The sequence below is a fragment of the Pinus tabuliformis genome, chromosome 1_2 (assembly GCF_031772625.1).
Source record: "Pinus tabuliformis cultivar Carrire ecotype Pingquan chromosome 1_2, CPIR1, whole genome shotgun sequence".
NCBI lineage: Eukaryota > Viridiplantae > Streptophyta > Pinopsida > Pinales > Pinaceae > Pinus > Pinus tabuliformis.
In genome coordinates this window covers 1,222,492,616-1,222,512,583 of record NC_142298.1, presented here as the reverse complement: position 1 = coordinate 1,222,512,583, position 19,968 = coordinate 1,222,492,616, and positions in this window count along the sequence as shown.

The window sequence follows — 19,968 nt, the reverse complement described above, 5'->3', positions numbered from 1 at the left end:
GCTCCTCTAGGGTTCCTCTCCTCCACTTTACTTGATTTGCGTATTTTTCAATGTGAGGAATCCTCACATGGTCATAACCTAACAGCCTATACTTGACCCTTCTTAAAGTTATGAAGTGATTGGGGTCATAGGGTTTCCAAAGGAAACTAGTCTAAAGGCCAAGGGATTCTAACATTATGTCTGCCTCTTGCCAGCCCTCCTCCCTTTTGTTATAGATAAAGTGGCCAAGTCGGTTCCTGACCTTCAGCTGTGTTTTCTTGCCTTTGCCTGAAAAGTGAAGCACATCGGCATTCCAAAATTGCCTGAAGTATTCCAGGGCAAACAATATCATGGGTACATATCTGGGCAATCTGTAGGGAGGCAATTCACACCCATATATCCTGATGACCGTGTGGTTCTGGTAGAAGTACCAGTCCCCAATGCTGTATGATTTGGATAACTGAAGGACCCTTTGCATCTCATCAGTTAGTCTTGGAGGAGGCGAGCTCATCAGCATAGACATGGTTGGGTGGATGAAGAGGTCTATGAACTCACAGTAAGTATAAGGAGACTCAGATCTGCAGTGGAAGGCAGAGGACCAATAGACCACTGATCTTGGATTGCCCTGGGCATCCACTCTTTTGATAGCAAAAGAAAACTTCTCATGTTGATAATATAAAATCAAATGGTAAATGTAGGAGGTGTATCTAAACACCTTTTCTCTGGCCAAGTTCATCAGCTGCTCATGCATTTTATCAGAGATGTAAGTGGCATAGTCATAGCAGATTGGAGACTTGCCAGGAGCGAACATGAGCATCATCACCAGCACAGTTTGATCCACAAATTCAACTGAGTTATAGCCCAGAATGGGACTAATCATGTCTGCCAAGTCTCTGCCCAACTGGTTGAGGTATACTTGGTTGAAAGGAGGGTATTTCACAGAGTCAGAGTCAATGTACAGCTGATTGAGTTTGGTGACCTGAGCATCTGTCAGTCTGGCCCCTTGATTTATCAAATCTATCAGTGATAGAGGGACCAATTTCTTCTCAGTCTTGAAGCAGAGCATCTCTTTGATAGCTTCAGGGGTGATGTAGAAAACAACTGAGCCTGAAGGGTCAAGCACAGCCCTCTGAGTAGGGTCATAGTTTTCAGCACATAGGTGGATCAAATCAGGGAACTGGTTGACCTGAGGGAGCTTGAAGATAGGGAGGAAGGAGTCCCATATGCCCAGCACATCTGTTCCACTCTCATGTTTAGCCCTCAATTCATTTAGCAGGTGGATGTGGAACTTGGTTCTCATCAGCATTTCCTCTGAGATTTGATAATCCAGGTCTGCTAGAGGCTGCCACTCCAATTCTCTCTGAGGGGCATTCAAAGGAGCAATGTTCAATGCTACAGGAGCTACTGGTGCATCCATGATTTCTTTTAGGATTCTGCTGTTTAAAAAGAGTTTTCTCTGACAGAGAAATGTGAATTACTCAGGAACAGAGGATAAATGGTCAATTGCAGCAATTGAAATACTGCTTAAAGTATGGATAAGACCAATGTCTAACCTTAATCTCTCTTTTACAGCAAGTTGGTACAGTTTGGGTTACTAGTTCGCGATTGCGCGAACAGAATGCAGTTTTTTGGTAAAAACTCAGGCAAACAAGGCTCAGCTGGTGATTTTCGACCTTACAGGTGCAAATGGGGACCAGGCACAGGGGATTTGCCGGTGAATTATAAGTTTCTCAGTGTTTTAAGCTTTTTATGGCAATTCACAGACAAACCAGGCGCAGGAGGGATTCACAAGGATAAATACCTGGTATATAGCGAGCAATGGTCACGAATGCAGGTGGAAATGGTGCGCTGGTGATCTCCAGGTCGAGTTCAGCAGGTTGGTGCGCGGTTGGACGTAAAAACCATGCAGAGAAAACAACAGCGTTTTGGCAAAAAGTGCAAAAAACGCGAAAATTTGGCCAAAATATGGATTTTTGGAACATTGGCACTTTTTTTGGATGACGTCAGCATGACGTCATCGGGTGGGGTCAAGGTCAGATGACGTCAGCATGACATCATCGGGCGACGTGGCGGCATACGAGAGGTCCACGGGGATGGTGAGGTGGCATACAAGTGGAGCAAATGGCGGACGGGGCGCTGACATGGTGATGACGCAATAGTGATGCTGGCAGTGACGTTGGCAGGCGGGTTCACCGAAACCGGAGGTGGTTAGCGGTTTCATATCGCACCGCCTTCCATACGGAAGTGGAATTGTCAGAGGTACCTCCGATACGATGTGGGGGTGACGCGTGGCAGAGGCTTGACGTCACCCTCTGACAGATATCGGAAGCTATCTTTCGGACGTTGGGGACGGTCCGATATGTACGAGGGTTGTCGGATGAAAAGGGCTCAATCCGACGATCGACGGATCGTTGAGGTGGCCGGACGATACGGACGGGGGGCGGTATTAAAATAATATATTTTTTGAGATTTGCGCCCGGCGGGACTTTGGGAATTTGGCGGATTTCCATGGTTTTCAATGTTTTTTATAAAAAATGCGCATAGCGCTAAAACTTTGGGTAAACGGAAAAAGTGGGTTTTTATATGTTTTTTGCAAATGAAGCGGGTAAGGGGTGAAAATGGGTTTTTACAAGGTTTTTTAGCAAATGAGTTAAATGACTTCAGAAGGGGAAAGAGGGGTAGGGGTTAGGGCTCTTAAACTGACCAGATGTCAATTTAATCCCTGATAGTGAACATATGGCTATAATGCCAAGGGGAGGGATATTTATACAATGCTTGGGGTTTATACACCATAGTGTTATAATAGTAGGGAAAGGGTAACATAGGGGATTTAGATAATAGAAGTTAGGGGTTAATATGGATGGAAAAGGTGAATGAGGAGTGATATCACTAAGTTTATTTGAAAATCACTTAGTTTAGGGAGTAGATCAAAATGAAAAGAATTTTAGACAAGAAATGTGGCTTTTGAAGGAATAAGAACCACCATAACACCTCAAACTCTTCCATGAATCTCAACTGATGAAGGGATGTTAGTAATGGTTGTGAAAGGGGAAAATGGGAAGTTAGACATGCTCCTTTGCTTTGCTGCAACATGATGGAGAAGAGAACCTTCTCAATCCACTGATATTCCTTTGTAAACAGGTTATCAAACACTCAATTGAAAGGAATGACACTTCTGCAACCCCATCTACCTACCCATCTATTTGCCTAGCATTTTTTGTTTCTCCATGGAGGGTGCACTTGGACTTGCAGACCCTTATGTGCCTTTTCTTTTCCTTGGCTTTTTCCTTTTGATTTTCTATCTAATGCTACCCTTATTGCTTCCAAGGTCCCAGATTAAGCAGTTGGGAACCTTACTTCTCTACCTAGCTACTGGTCTGCCAAGATTAAACAGTTTGGACAGACTTCTTCCTCTATTCTACAACAGAAAATTGAAACATGGCATGATCCAGATTAGGCTTTTGGATCACCCATCAAAATTGAGTCAACATAGAAGTATGTATACACATTGTTTTCTCTAGAAAATATGGGATCTTTGCATTACAAAAGCAGAGCATATTTGGATCTTTCTTTGCCAATCATGAAATATGAAACCTATTGACATAGGTAGCTAACACCTTCTTCACCTAACTACCTTTCGATCACCATCTCCCTCATCCGACGGTCCACAGACATATCAGTTACACCCGACGACCGACCTTTACCCGCACGATAAGGTGGCTTTCCCCGACCCCCCAACTGTTACTTGCCGATCGATGGGGTAGATTGGGTGACCCCTCCGAAATACCAGTCCATCCACAAAAGTGGTGTAATGGCCTAGGAAACCATCTCCCTGCTCAACCCGATAAACCACCAACTATTCATTCATAAAATTGCCCGCCACCAAGTTACCATTGCTTAATAAAAAGGCCAAGAAGCCCTTTTTCATCTTTTTTTGCTCGATCTCTTTGAAAACCTCTGCAAACCAGTGCGACACCTGCCAACCTAAAAACTACCAATTAACCCCATTTTAGTCTTTAAAGAAGCTGCGGAGACCACCTTCAAAGCTCTCAGAGCCCTTTCAACCTTCCGTCGTCATCTAGAACACCAGTTTGAAGTCAATTCACCTAAACTCCAGGTATTTTTGAACGAATTACCAGATGCCCTTTCAAAATTTGAAAACTTTCTCTCTTAAAGTGCTTTAATTAAGTAAAATTAATTGAAAAATACTTTCAAGTTAGCACCATATACCCAAGCCCTTCTGAAAGTTTCTGAATTGCCTTCCAACCCTCTGATACAACCCTATCCTACCAAATTCAAATCCACAAGAACTAAATTATAGCTACCCCTATCACTATGGATGTCAGACCTATCACAACCCCCCATTTGGACCTAGACCACCTCCCCCTGGCAAACAAAGATTTCCAAATTAGAGATACCAGTGCATATCAGGTCCTACTCAAACTTCATTGTTTGATTAGGGACAAATATCTGAACCATTCAGATGACATTGGTCTTTGTGAATCCAATTTTCCCAAATACCAATTTCCCCAAGTACATGTTTTCCCTGAAACTGTCCATATTTGGCATGCTTGTTATATTCCCAGCCAGAGAGCTATAATGTCCCCTGACCAGAAAGTCTTGTTTACCATCACAGCTGAATCAATCAATGATATGTTACAAGTCCAACCAGGTCCAAACCTAACCCCACTCTCAATTGGAGATTTTTTAGACCAGTACACCAAGTTGAGTCCATCAAAACATGCCCAATTGTTTCAAACTTTCATTGTAGAAGAGAAACGCATGCCCAAAGATGCCCCTCCATATGTTTTTGCCATTTCCTCTAAAAGAGGCAAGCATATTGTCACTATGATATCATGTATATTGGGTTGCACCACTGATGAATTTGTTCATGAGATTATCTTGGCCTTCATGTCCATTTTCATCCCAGGAAAGCCTCCTACTACTATATACAATTATGCCCAGTTCATAGCTGAAAGGATGCATGAACAGTTTACTAGAATGGACAATGATAGAGTATTCAAATAGTCATCTGTATTGTACCACATGTTTCTATATTACCAGTCAGACAGATTTCCCTTTACACTCCAGAAGCTTGATACCAAAGGCCAAACCAAGTTTGTCATATTTTGGACACGTCTTTTCCACAAGTATTCATCACCCTACACTTATACATACTTCATTGAATCTTTTGTCCATCTAGTCATGACCATGCTAACAGGAAGTCCTCCATCTCGAATAAGTCAAGATATCAAAAGAGTCCTCCAATTGTCCAAGCAAAGTAAAGTGGGAGATTGGTACCTTTACCAAAGCCACACTGAGATAAGAATCTATGGGTGCCAGCTTGCCCCATACAAGCTCCCCAAATACCTCCCCATGAGGTTATTTGCTCTAGAATATTATAGGAAAATAATGAACTTTGATAAAGTCAATTTTATATCGGCCAAGAAAAGAACACGGTTCAGAATCAAAAACTAGTTAGGCACTTTCATTTGCAATTCTAGAGAAGCAGGGTAGGAGAAAATCTGATTCCGCAACAGATGAAGTTTCAAAATAGTTTTATGTGGAGATATGACCCTCAAGGTTTTATGACCAGACTTAGACAAAAGGTCAAATTGGGACCTTACATTGATCACCCAATACCAGAGATAGAAAGATATGCAAATCAATATGAGTGGTTGGAAAACACTCTTGTAGATAGGGATAGTACAAAGGTAGATGTTGAAAATATCTTGATTTATCTAGAGAGACAGCTTGATGAAACTCATTCTTGCAGGTACCACAACAAGAAGCAACCATGAGTACCCCTACAGTTTTGCAGACTCCTCAGAATGAGGAAAGGAATCCCAAGAGGAACAGGGAAGGAGCCTCCAATTTAGCCATAGACACATCCAATGTGTAGTATGAAGGCAGCCAGAGAAAAAGGCCAAGGATCAATCCTGTTTTAGAACCAGAAGACACATGAGGCTCAACAGAGGTAACTAATACTGAGTTTGACATGAGCATGCACACAGCTCCATCTGGAGAAACTCAAGAACCATCCACATCACAAACGCAAATGTTGGAAAGGCAGCTCAATGTAAAAGTCTCCTCATTTAGTAGGCCTACTAATAAAGATAAGGATATTAAAGATAGGTATAAAGAAATCAAAATGAGAAAGGAGAAACTGAAGGCATAGTGTTATGCTCAGTATCTCAAGCTTACACTTGCAAATCAAACCAGGTTGATGTCAACTTTTGACATCAAGGAGGGAAAGATGCAAATGTCCTTTGTAAAACCAACTGTATAATAGCCAAGGACATCAGAAAATTATAAAAAGATTGATTTTGAGGTATTGGCAAGGGATATTCATCCCATTTACCAAATTCAATTCCACAAATAGGTTGGAGAAATGATTTACTCCACCCTAACTGGAAAAGCCATAGCTTCCCATCAATTGCAGAATTCATTGACCAATATCTTAGCCCAATATTAGTTATAGAAGGCCTCCTCACAGGCCAAGGACACCATAATTAAGTCTTTGGAAGACTTAGTGATTGAATTGGGACATGATCCCAAAGACATTAAAACCACTGAGCAACTAATTAAGAAAAAGAATGATGACATTGTAGCACTTAAAAAATAATTGAAGATACCTCAATTGCAACATCCCCAGACACAACAAGTTTTAGAAAACCAAACCAGGCATGAAGAGTTGATGGACTTAGTCCTCAAACTCAGTGATCAGTTGAGGGAGACAGAGAAGGAATTGGACACTTTAATTCAACTGAAGCAAAGTGATATTGCCACTACATCTGTAAATGCCATCCCAACAGTCTCAATAATTGTTCCTTCCACATTGGAAACTTCATTGGCTCCCACAGCTCCTATGGCCACAGAAGAACAGGTTTCAATACAGTCTACATCAACAGCAGGTGAATTAGGAGAAGAAGCAGCAACATTGGTTAGAGCTATGGAAGAGATGTCCATACAGGTTACAGAAATGAATAAGCTAAAAGAAAAGGTGACAAGCTTGGAAACTGATTGCAAGCTTGCCAAAATCATGCACAAGGAAGAAGTGCAAAAGGCTGCCAGAATGACTAAAAGAATAAAATCCATGGAGAAGGACTTGACACTGAAAGAACCTCTTGGACAAGCTAAGGAACTATTATGGGCCAATGTCATTGACTTTGTCAGTGATATTTGGCCATCTATTCTAATAATGTTTGAGCAGATAGATCTAATAAAGATGGCTACAGAAGCCATCCAAAAGGTAAAAGGAAAATTAGGAGAGATGCCCTAAGATGCCACCAGAATCATCCAATTCCTTAATAGTAAAACCAAGTATGAGATTCAGGAATTAGAAATTGAGGACAGAATTGAAACAATTTTGGAAGTGAGGAAGGTCCTTTCCAAGATAAACTTGATGTTAAACTTGGAGGACAAATGTCAGAATATGTAGGTAGCCATTGATAGATTTATGGCTAAGTTTAAAATTCTGAGAGAGAAAGGGTTACCCAGTCCCTTAGTCATAAATGACAAGCTCATGACACAACATGATTACAACAACAGACTTAGAGTGCTAGCAAAAGGCCAAGTGAACACATCTTCAATGAAGGCATTGCCAACAGACAAAGTACTATACCAAACGTTTGAAAAATTGTTTTACCTCCAACATGAGGTAAAACACTTATTTGTCAATTAGCCTACTTTTTCCAAGTACACCAAGGCAGATGAAATATATAGAAGGGTGCTGAAGATCCAACTACTTGATGCTGAGACATGGGAGAAACTAACTGATTTATTGTGAGAAATATGCAGTAAAAAGCTTAAAGTATAGTAAAAGTAAAACAACCAGGTGAAAAGATGAAGATAGATCAGCAGAGTCAAAAAGTATTGGTGTCAAAGTGTATCAGATGAAAGACAAAAGTAAATGAAGATTCCAACGTGAAAGATCAAACAGCAAAGCAGCACAAAGGGCTAAAATCAAACCATAAAGGCCAATAGTACCAAAATAAATGGGATAGCATGAAAGGAGTTCAATAGCTGTCTCTATCTTCTTGCAAGAAGATATTTTTATTTCCTAGATTAAATCTGAAATAAGTTTGAGATATTTTGTAATAATTTTTGTATAAATACTTCACAATTCGAAGTATGTAGGGTGGATTCTTAGACATTTCTATAGAATTTTGATCAAAAATACTGTAAAGCTATTGTATCATTGACTGAGCCAGCAAGCTAGATTGATGAATAAAGTCAAGATGCTTCACAAGATTCATGTGTTGAGCGAAGTGCATACAAGTATTTTCTTATGTTATCGTTATATTTCTTAAATTTTTTCCACAATCTTTAATGTATTTGTGAATATGAATGCTATGATTGGAATAATATCTCAAAAAAAATTTAATTACACTTTGTTTTAACAATTATGCATATAAATGTTTTCAACTGATATCTAAGTTAAGGAATTCTTAATTGCTCCTTAGTTTAGGTTGTTTCTTGTTAATCCAGATCAAAGGATTCTTAATTGCCCTTTTCTTTCGATTACCCTCTATTCCTCATTTATATCTCGGTTTGAGAACCCTTAATTTCTCTTTCACCCTGATTAAAACTATTTCACCCTCCTATTCCAAAGACCTACACTTTACTCTGCTAGCTTGCCCTTTGAACATTCCCTTTAGTGAGTTGATCCAGTTCTACTGCCCTTCGATTGACTCCATAGCCCAATGGTCTAAATACATCATTCTATCCATTTGTTTCAAGGATCCCACCATCCAATCTTGAATACAAATCAAAAACCCCTAGAACATTCATAACTAGCTTGAAATCCTAGAAAACAAAGCTAAATCATATAGAGAGAGCACTCTTTGAGCCTAGGTTGGCTAGAGCCTATTCTCCAAAGTTGGTTTGTGGTTACCTTGGTCATTTTCTTTCTTCTAATAACTTCTAGAGAAATTTATGAGTGATAACACAGGCCAAGGCCTACATTGACCAGAGAGGGTCAAAATACCAAGAAGGATAAGCATAAAGCGGCTCAGATGGTGCGCATGTCGCCAAGGAAGCACCAGAAGGAAGAGAAGCCCACCACGCAGGAAAAAGGCAAGGTGGTGAACCTAGAACCCAATGAGGATGTAAAAGAAATTGGTATGGGTGCAGAGGACATTGACATTGAGGGCGTAGACCCTATTTCCAAATTACTAGAATAGATACCTCCGCACCAGGGTAAGGCGAAGGCCGCGAAGGACCCGGATGAGGGAAAATTTATGTTGAATGCCCCATTGCTGCTAGACCAAATTACCTTTGAAGGCCCATTCTTGGTGCATGTCCCCCATCTCAACCAAGAGGATTAGGACATGGCAGTTACAGAGTGATTTCCCCTCTTGGAGACTGATACATTTATGACCCACATTTTTATAAATATTATGGTGTCACCGCGTTGGAACCAAGGAAGTGTATTAAAGGGGTGGAAAAGGTAGGACAATTGAACCTACTATTACAACCGCATGCCCATAACCTTGATGGTGATCAAAAAACTGCTATGCTTGGTGGATGATGGATGCTTGTGGTTAGGCGAACTAAAACCAATCATGGACATGTTGATCCATAGGATCACATTACTACCGCACTCAGGGTTGAATCCAGCCAAGGAATTTGGTGGAAAGGTGGGAGAGTGCGACCTCACCGAAAGAATAAAGGAATGGTTGAAGCTTGTTAAGAAACCGCACGACTACTCAATCTCTAGCATAACCAACTCGGCGGTTAAGGTAGCCACCCATATTTTGGCTGGGAAAATCATGAGAAAGTGTCGCATAGATGAGATGTTGGCACCGGTTGTTTCATTACAAGACTAGAGTAAGACCTTCCATTATGCGTGGCCTTTACTCCAAATTGTGCTGGTTGCATGGGAATTACTGAAGGATAGCTAGTTTCCTCCAATCGCATCAGATCTGCCAGAAGTAGCGAAGTTTTCTTTGCTCTTGGCTACAAAGGATGCCGAGAGGGTCAAAGGCAGTAAGATATTTTGGGTGCTGATGGAGGCAAGCATCTACGTCGCAATCAACGACAAGTCGAGGCTCTCACCAACTGTCTTTGAGAAGTTGTCAAGATATGTGGAGTTCAAGGCGGACTTCCATTGCATTTCCATTAGAGTGCGGAAGGACCACGACCAAAAATGGTATCATCTTCCATACCTTGCAACAAATGATGCAATAGCAGCGGCCCTGGAGCATTGGCCAGCAGAGTGGCACACGACCTCATATTTTTCATTCGGTTCCAGTAAGTCTGCCACAAAGCAGAAGAAGGAAGAGGCCTAGTTGAACATGCAGCAATTGGACGACAAGAGGAAAAATGAAGCCGAGGAAAAATATAAAGTAGAGTGCGCTGCTAAGGAGTAGGCAGAAGAGAAGGAAGAAGAGGAAGAGTGTGACTCTGACATAAGTGAGAAGTCTCCTTCACCGCAAATAGAGGAAGAAGAGCGGCAATCAGGACAGGGTGGTGCAGACCCAGAGAATACTCCATTTCGGTTTAAGCGCACGGAAGAAGTCCAAGGCGATTAAATCATCACTCGAGCTGATCACTTTGACAGAAGGTGATTTGAATGACATTGGGGGCACAGTAAGGGATGCAACCATGGAACTGCTGCAACATTAGAAACAAGCCTTGGTCGCCATTAAGGGTCTGTGCGAGCTGCAGATCCAAACTACTCAACTACATACCAATGTAGGGCAGTGCAGCGCGGTGTCAACTAGTTTGGCGCTAGGAACCTCTGAAGTAGCAGAGATGGTTCTCTCTTTGGATCCCTGGGTCATTGTGCTGTCAGATGGAGCTTTGATTTCAAAAGTGGAAGCGTTGGGTTGAACTTGGCTGCACTTCCAAGTGAAGCCCTTCACACCTTGCAAGACGGTGTGATCACGGAACTTCATGCTCGAGAGCAGCGCACATTGAATGTGATTAGCGAACAGAAGGTTAATAATGCCTAGATGTTTGTAGAGAAGAATTCCATGATTGATCTCCTTATGAATATTCAAGAGAAGAATGAGCACACCACAACCGGGGTAGTTGAAGCATGCAAAACCATTCTAGAGTTGCATATCCCAAAAGATGCATTGGTTGACGCCAGAATTTGGAAGCTCACTGCAGGTGTGCGTGACACAAAGACAGAGCTAGCTAAGGTTTAGTTTGAGCTAAACCTTAAGATCACAGAGCTTGGGTTGAAGGCCCAACCTTTGACTCCACCAGAAGTCAGAAAGTAGTGTGAGGCAACTATTAAATATGTAATTGCAGTTGTAGATGCCACAGTGAAGGATTGCACTACGCTCTTTGAGCAATTTCTCAAAGTAGTTACCAGTCTACAGGAATATCCCAACTTGCAGAGATTAGAGATTGAGGCAAGGGAATTGCAGCAGAGGTACGATGAGTTCAGGATGATGGTGCGCACCATCGCCATCACACAGAGGTTGGCAAAGTTGCAGGAAGCAGAGGCACTAAAGCAACAGGTGGACGCATCATAGCACAAGGAGGTAATACTGAAGGTCAGACTGGGGCCTTGGCTAGATGAAGCGTATGTTCTCTTGGCCACCATTGAAGGAAAATTGGCTATTCTGCAGGAAACACAATAGAAAATACAGGCAAATAGCATAGGACCAGTGACGGAGCAACTGGTAGAGCAGGTTAAGTAGGCGACGATGCAGTGCACCATCGAGGTTGCAGTAGTGCAAGTGGAGCTGGGAGTTCTTTGTGACAAGATCTCCATGCCAGTAGAGTGACTGGTGGGCGAGTCACCATATTTGTGTTGGGGGCCTATTGGGAACGGGTCTCCTGGAGTCAATTTTCGGGTTCAAAGCCCAAGTTTTTGTATAAAGAATGTAAATTCTCCGCATTTTGTGGTTACAGAGCACAAAGATGTAAAGAGTCATTAATGGTTTCCACCCTTCATTTATGTAAGTCATGTTGGATTTAGGAGATCTACCCATGGTCTGCAGACCATGGGATTGTATAAAAAGGAAGTGTTAGAAGAGTCTAAGGTAGTCCTTAAGTAGTTCAGTGCTAAGTAGTTTGTAATGGGTTTGTGAAAGCTAAGAGCGAAGAGTCTTAGTGTAGGAAAGAGGCTTTGCAGCTATATGCACAGAGGCCTAGGGTAGAAGTCCGCAGCTGAGTGCATGGACCCCTGCAGTTGTGTGTGCAGGGTAGTTAGAGTCTATAAAGAGATCCAAAGTATTAATAAAGAGAACTATTGTGTAATTATCTGTGTATGATCTATTTTTCTTCTGTTATAAATGCATACGATTATGTTATGATGAATAATGAGTTTATGTTTTAATGTTGTGTTGATGCACGAGCCTGAATGTTTTACTTTGTTATATGAACACAAGTAAGACTATCTTTTTACGCGAAGATTACCTTAATACATGTTGAAGTTATCAGATACTTAAGCTAAACTGGGTAAATACAGAAGTAAGAGTAATTACAGAGGTGCGTAAGTGTTTGATTCACCTATTTAGGGTACGCGAAGGAGGATCATGAACCTTCGCAAAGGTCTAGAGACCGAATAAGAGAAGCATATCGATAAGCCTTAAGAGGCTTATCGATCTAGGTGAAGAAGGGTTTAGGGTAAAAACTGACATCACTACCACTCAGGGTACGTAAACTTGGTTCCTGCATCCGCCCATACTGCTTCGGCTGAAACTCCAGTCTGCACTCTGTGGATTGATGCCAAAAGGGCTAGTAGTGTAGGGATTTTCTTAGCTAATTAAAGTTGAACCTGGGTTAGGGCCCATCAAGCCAACATAATCCATTTTGTTATTCTATTTAAGAGTTGATGTAGTCAAAATTAACCACTAGTAGGCTATTGGGTTGTGTTATAACCGGGCCACTAGCAGAAAGAGGAATTCCATTCTTTCGAGAGAATTTTGTTCCATAGATGAGAAAATGTAGCCAGGAGAGATAGGAGGTAGAGCACACAAAGAGTATTTGTGCACTGTAGCAATCCATGGGCCACAGGCATTACTTCTTTGTATCTATAGCCATATTTCTAGACAGAGAAAGAGAGCGAAGTGACCTCACCTTCCAGCTAGGTTTTCTCCTGAAAGGGTTTCCTAGAGAGCATATGTTGTGTATTATGTGTGTGTGTGAGATTACTTTTTTGTTCTCTACTTTTATTCTTGATTTACTCTTACATGCATGCACTACTTACAGTTAATTTTGCAGATCTAGAAATTAAATAAAATTGTAATATTGTAGAATATCATAATTTTAATATAATATTATCAGATTTGTTGTGATGAATTGTCCAACAGAATATCCACAGTAGTTTACGGATCACTTTCCTGGACAATTCTGATGTTTTTCTTGTGGATTGTGTTTTCAGTTAGTTTATGCCCATCAGTGGGCACTGGTGGAACAATGGTACAAGTGGGCTCGTAACACCGTGTTGGTTGTAGGTTCACAACACCATTCAGAGTTGGTCCCTTACTTGGATGGTTTTGTTTGTAATTTCTTTGACAGGTCTACAGAGCCAGAGAGACCCTTGGAAGCATCATTCTTCTAAGCCTCCACTCTGTTTGGATCGATCTCCAGATCTCGACACAAGAACTAATTTGCTTGGTAGGACTCGAAATATGGTCCAAGCATCTAGTAAATGAAGGAATGGTCGTGGAGGCCGTGGCCGTGGGAAACAGAGGAAACCCTCCCCTTCTCATACCAGTCAACAAAGTTCATCGTAGGGGGACTGTGCGTGCGTCAAAATTGACGTCCCGTATTGATTTATTTTTGTATGATTAGTTTTGTTGTGCTAATAACAACTACAACTTTAAAAACATGTGCTTGCTTCTTTCTTTTTGTGTTGAGGTTTAGTTAGTTGTTGGTGCTTACAAACATTTAAATTTCCTTAAGTTAAACAAGACATTCATGAGAAAAATAGCTTCAAAAATGAACAATGAACAAAAAACATGTGCAGTGAAGCAAACCATCAAAGAGACACATTAACATAGTTTTTTGATGAAGGAGTTCACCCCTCCAGGGCTACATCTCCTTGGTCTAGCTTCCATGACTTAGGCCTTTTTATTAGCTCAATGTGGAAAAAATTATGTTTACAAAGCTCTATGGCTCCTGATACATGCACCAATGTGTTCAGAAGGTCCAAATTAGCTAATACCACTCCTTTCTGATCTCAATTTGGTTAAAAATTGAGTAAGTTATGGCTCAAACAATTTTTCCTAGAAAACCTCCGCTAAATCTAGAGAGGCTCCAGTTAAGTCCACCAAGTTTGCTCGCAGTTCCGGGCTTGGTGGCTCTGCCATAATTGTCACTAACTTAATCAAAAGATTAATTAAGACTAATCCTAGATTAATGGTGCACTAATCAGGCTTATACTTGGCGTTGGCCCATGGACGTGTAGTTGAGGTCGCATGGGGTGGGGGCTAGCCTGTAGGGCTCGCTCCCACCACCCCCGCCGTCGACATTTAATGAAGCTTTAAATATAATTGCACTGCCCCTTTTTTCAATGTATGCAGTTGTAGCTTGATGGTAATGCATGGGAGTCATGAGGGGGACCTCACAGGTTCAAACCCGCCCTTCCCCATCGCATATTTTTTAATACCATATAATATGTCACCGAAACCTTAGTTAAATGCGCCATTTGGTGTTTGACATGAAATTTCAAATCTAACATATATATGCCTTCGGACTTTGTTAAATGAAATGCGGATTTAATATTGTTATTTAATATATATATCTATCTATCTATCTATATATATATATATATATATATATATATATATATATATATATATATATATATATATATATATATATATATATATATATATATACATACACGTATATATCTATATATACATATACATATACGTATACATACATATATATATATATATATATATATATATATATATATATATATAGTTAATAAAAACTACATAATATAAATAACATTATATATATATATATATATATATATATATATATATATATATATATAATATAATAATATTTAAATAAAAATAATTTTGAATTCCACCTTAGAGGCCAACTAGGCAATTTCCCTTGCACACAACCACACTGGCGAATCTGTAGGTGACACTTGTCACAACCCCATTGGGAAAAAACTGAAGAAGATTCCCCTTGTTGACTGGACTACTAACTGGACTGCCACGTCATCATTCTATCCCATTCTACAATTTTTTTTAGCTATTTAGGGAAATGAATAGAAAGCCTTTTCTCCTTCATCTAGACTATGTTTTCGACGAAATGAATTTCGTTGCGATAATCTTGACGAGACGGACACAGCCATATATTTTTCGAGTCAATCTGAGAACTTTGAATTTTGAGCTAAATACTGAGCACCTGATCATTCCTCCCCACAGAAGCCTTTTGGATCCCAAAATATACTATTATCTAACAATTAGATGAGGGTACAACCCCCTCACCTTTCCAAGCTCGATCCAATTGGCTTTTGATGAATTTGTTTCCTTGAGCTCCTCTATAAGGAAATCAACATTCACTTGCCTTGACGACCCCGTTCTATGCCTGTACTTGTCTTTGCCCTTTTCAAGATGATCTTGCACTATTTGTTGCACCATTTTCAGTCGTTCATAGAAACTCATGGTTTTGTCCATGTTTCCATAAAAAAAACATCCTTCTTACCAAGATGACATAACAAAATGTAATGCAAATGGATGAAAAATTTCACTACTTGGTTTTCTTAACTCAAGCCCGATTGTACATCTTGAAAGTGTGAAATTTTCTGAATATAACTTTCATGTAAAACATAATGACACTTGAATATAATAGTTACATAACCAATAGGCCTAAAAGGCATAACAATGAACTTGCTTGTTATACCTCTTTTGTATCTTTGAACCAAGTGAAATTTTTGACAAGTATCCATCCAATGAAAGTGCATGGATCGCTGCAACTTAATCTTTACTCCATGAAAATCTTTTGAATGAATTAACATGGTGAATTTGCTTGCAAAAACATGAGACTCAAATGAACCTTTCAAGTTTGAAAGAGCATAAAATAGAATTGAACTGATATTTTGGTTTGAAGCAACACACGCCTCTTGTTGTTTGCCTCCCCACTGGAAGACTTTACATACACATGACAATACATGCCAAGGAGCTTCAAAAGAAGAAATGTCAACAACAACTCTCCTCCAACATTGGGCTGCTCCCAACAAACCTCTTATCAAGATAACGATCTTGGGAGTTGACCAATCAACAATGGCATCCAGCTTGGAGAGGCTTGCCTTCAACTTACCTCCTCCAATATCATGGCCCAAATGCATCAAAGAAGTGAAACCCAACTTGTGCTTCGATATCTTCAAAACATCAAACAATTTTTCTTCACAGATGACATGTGCATAAGAAAACTTTCTAAACATGTTTATGTCACCCAAGTGGACAATTTATTCAAGAAATGAATATTTTTTTCCATAATTCAAATACATGTATGTAGTAGAAGTGCTACAAATAACATACAAAATTAAAATCCATACACACCATTCTTGTTTGGTGTTATGTATGTTCTTGCACAGACCTCTTTTTACAACTTTGCTTTGGCGAAAACTACTCCTTTTGTCCTCTTTCTTGAAATACTTACCATTCCTCTTTGGCACCATAAACATCGGTGCACAACATGGTGTAAGGGATGATTGAATGAGGCCATTGTTCGACAAACTTTTGCATGGCATTGGTGTCTCTACACTTTGAAATTTTGTCAACCCTTGCATGCTAACATCACAAAGATAAACCTCTTGCTGCAAAGATATTTCATGTGAATTTTCTTTCTCCTTGAAGGACGATTCTTTCACAACCTGAAATACTTCATCACTTTGATGAACTGAACCAACCAAATTAGAATTGAAACTTGCATTATATGCAACAACATTTTCATAAACAATATCATCATTTGGCTCAAACATGAGAAGTACTAAAATTTTACTTGAATTCACTAGTCTTTTTTCCTCCCCTACATTAACCAAAGAAATGTTCAACTTTTTGTGACGGGCTCTCACTATGTAATCCTCACCATCCTTGAACAAGTGATACTTGCTTTCATGGTGGTAAAAGACTTCTTTCCAGTTATACAAATATGGACTACACAACACCACACCTGAAATATCAAGCGGTACCACATCTAACTCTACTTTGTCAAAAAAATTTGTAGTGATTGCAAACTTAAACAATCATTTTCTTGTAACCTTTAAACTAGTGTCTCTTGTTATCCATCCCAAAGGGTATGGTTTATGGTGAGGTATAGTTTCAATATTCAATCTATTGACTAAGTCTTCAGAGATTAGATTCGCTTGTGACCCACTATTGAAGAGTGTGTCAATCTTGGTGTGTTTAGATAGGACCCTAACATGAAATAACTCAATTCGTCTATTTTCATCTGGAGTAGTAGTAGTGTTACAGTTTTGTGAACTAGTGCTTGCAATATCTCGTTTTCCTTTTATTCCCATGACAATTATTTTGTTTTTGTCACCTAATTTAGAACCTAAATCTTCTTGAGTGATAGCAGTGGTTTTCTATTTCCATTTATTGTTGAACTTATTTGGTCTCGTTTCTCGATGCAATTTCCAACAGTTATCCTCATTATGTCCCTCTTTTGAACAGTGTTTACAGATAACTTTCTCCCCTTCTTTCTTCACACTTGAATTTTTCTTCCCTTTCCATTTTCCTCCCTTCTCTTTCTCCTTACCCTTAGGTGGCTATTTATTACTATCCTCTTCATAAGTTTTTTTCCCTCTAGATTTAGGATGTGTGGCTTGCACACATGCTTCATCTAAATTAGTTGGATTGAACATAAGAATAGTGTGTTTATGATAGGAATGTAAACCCCCAATATATTTCAGAAGTGTATCTTGAGAATTCAAATTCATTCCTAGTAACAAAGCCCTTTTTCTAAACTCCTATATATAATCTTGGATTGTTTTGCCTTTAAGCTGCCTAAAATTCTGCCAACTCATAATGGCTTTTTGCATATAAGCTAAAGGATAAAACTGTCTTTTAATTGCAGAAACAAATTCAACCCAAGTAATGGATATCTTACCATGGATTCTCATTTCTTCTTAAGTCTTTGATTCCCACCAAACTAGTGTAGCTCCTTCTAGTCTCAGTGAAGACAACTGGATCTTTATGTTGTCTTCGTGAAGGTTATGAATTCTACAGTATACCTCCAACTATCGAATCCAATTGTCCAACCTTTCTGCATTCACCTCTCCATTGTACATGGGAAGTTAGAATTTTATGTCCCATTTCAATAATGGAGTTTTTCCTTTTGGGATTTTGGAATGAGTATGGGCAGTGGTGGTAGTGGAAGATGATGTTGCGTGAGATGGTGAATATGATGAGGATATCAGAGATGGAGGTGTCTTTCCACCATTCCCTTTGGAATCCATCTTCTCATATTTTTTTTTCCTCTGAGCTTCCTTCTCCATGTGGAGGTTTAGAAATCTCTCCAACCATTCTGGTGTTCCTCTCTTCATAGAGGACTTTCACCATCTCAGTCAAAGTATATAAAGCTTTCTTGAATTATGCCTCTTTTGAATAGGGACCTTCAGGCTCTCTTTCTCCAGACATAATGGCTATGGATCCAGGCTCAAAAATTTGTACTGATTGTACCTCTTCAATCTCAAATGAAGGCAAAACTTCAGGAGTTTCAAGTGCAGCTAGAATTGGAACTTTAGGTGTTGGAGATTGTGGCCTTGTGGCTCTACTTCTTCTGGGAATTATCTCAAGAATTGAAACCAATAACTTCCCTTTTCCTCTTTGCAACTTTAACCATGTAAGCATCAAAATTTTGCAACCATTAAAATCCTAATTGCACAAACTCAAGCAATCAAGCAATACAACCTTGTGCTCTGATACCAACTTAATCTGTTTTTGTATGATGAGCTTTTTTGTGCTGATAACAATTACATATTTATAAACATGTGCTTTCTTTTTTATTTTTGTGGTGAGGTTTCCTTAGTTGTTGGTGCTTACAAACATGTACATTTCCTTAAATTAAACAATACATTCATGAGAAAAATAGCTTCAAAAATGAATAATGAACAAAAAACATGTAAAGTGAAATAAACCATCAAAGATACACATTAACACAGTCTTTGATGAAGTTCACCCCTCTTGGTGTTTCCGGGAAAACTAGTGTCTTTTCGATCTACTAGTCCCACTAGGATTTGGCAGCTATCCTAGAAACAAACAATCAAAGCAATTTGTGATTTCCTCTATGTATGATAGATAAGAGAGGAGCAAAGGGACCAACCTAGATCTTCCGCTTGACTCCTTGCTTGATTCCTCTCCCCCTTGATAGAGCTTACGACTCCTCTCCTACTTGTCCCGCTTAGAGAGCACCTATAGAAACAAAGTAACAAAACACTATCAAAGCATCTCGATCTATTATATCATAAACAATGCAGAATAAGAAATACATTGAACATACAATGGCATTCACAAATAACAAGATTCACAAGTACACGATTGTATGGAGGAAAACTCAAAGAACTTTATTAATAGTAGAAGGGATAATTACGACCCAACTGTTTGATCCAGCATCATCCTCCCAGCATCAAAACCCTCTTCACCTCATGAAAATCAAGATCACCCAACAATACAATGCTCTTTCTCAAATACAAACTATCAGCACTTCCTTACAAATTACTAAATTCCAGCCTCCAGATCTCTTAGATGAGGGATCCAATTATAGATTTCTGCAAGGGTGTGAGTCATCTCTGGGTTTTGATTAGTGTCATTCCACTTGTTACATTTGGTTCCATGAGAGTGAGAGATAACTGAAGTTTAGATCTCTTACTCATCCCTGGGAAAATTCAGAGAGGCAAGTGTCATAGGACAAGTTTCTATAAGATTCCATGAGTATCCACTTAGCAAACTGTCTCTGAAATTTGTCCATTCTTGCTCATCGCACCCTACAGAAGGCCTCTTCAGTATGCATCGCACCCGGCTAGTGTAGGAGTCAGTATGCATCGCACCT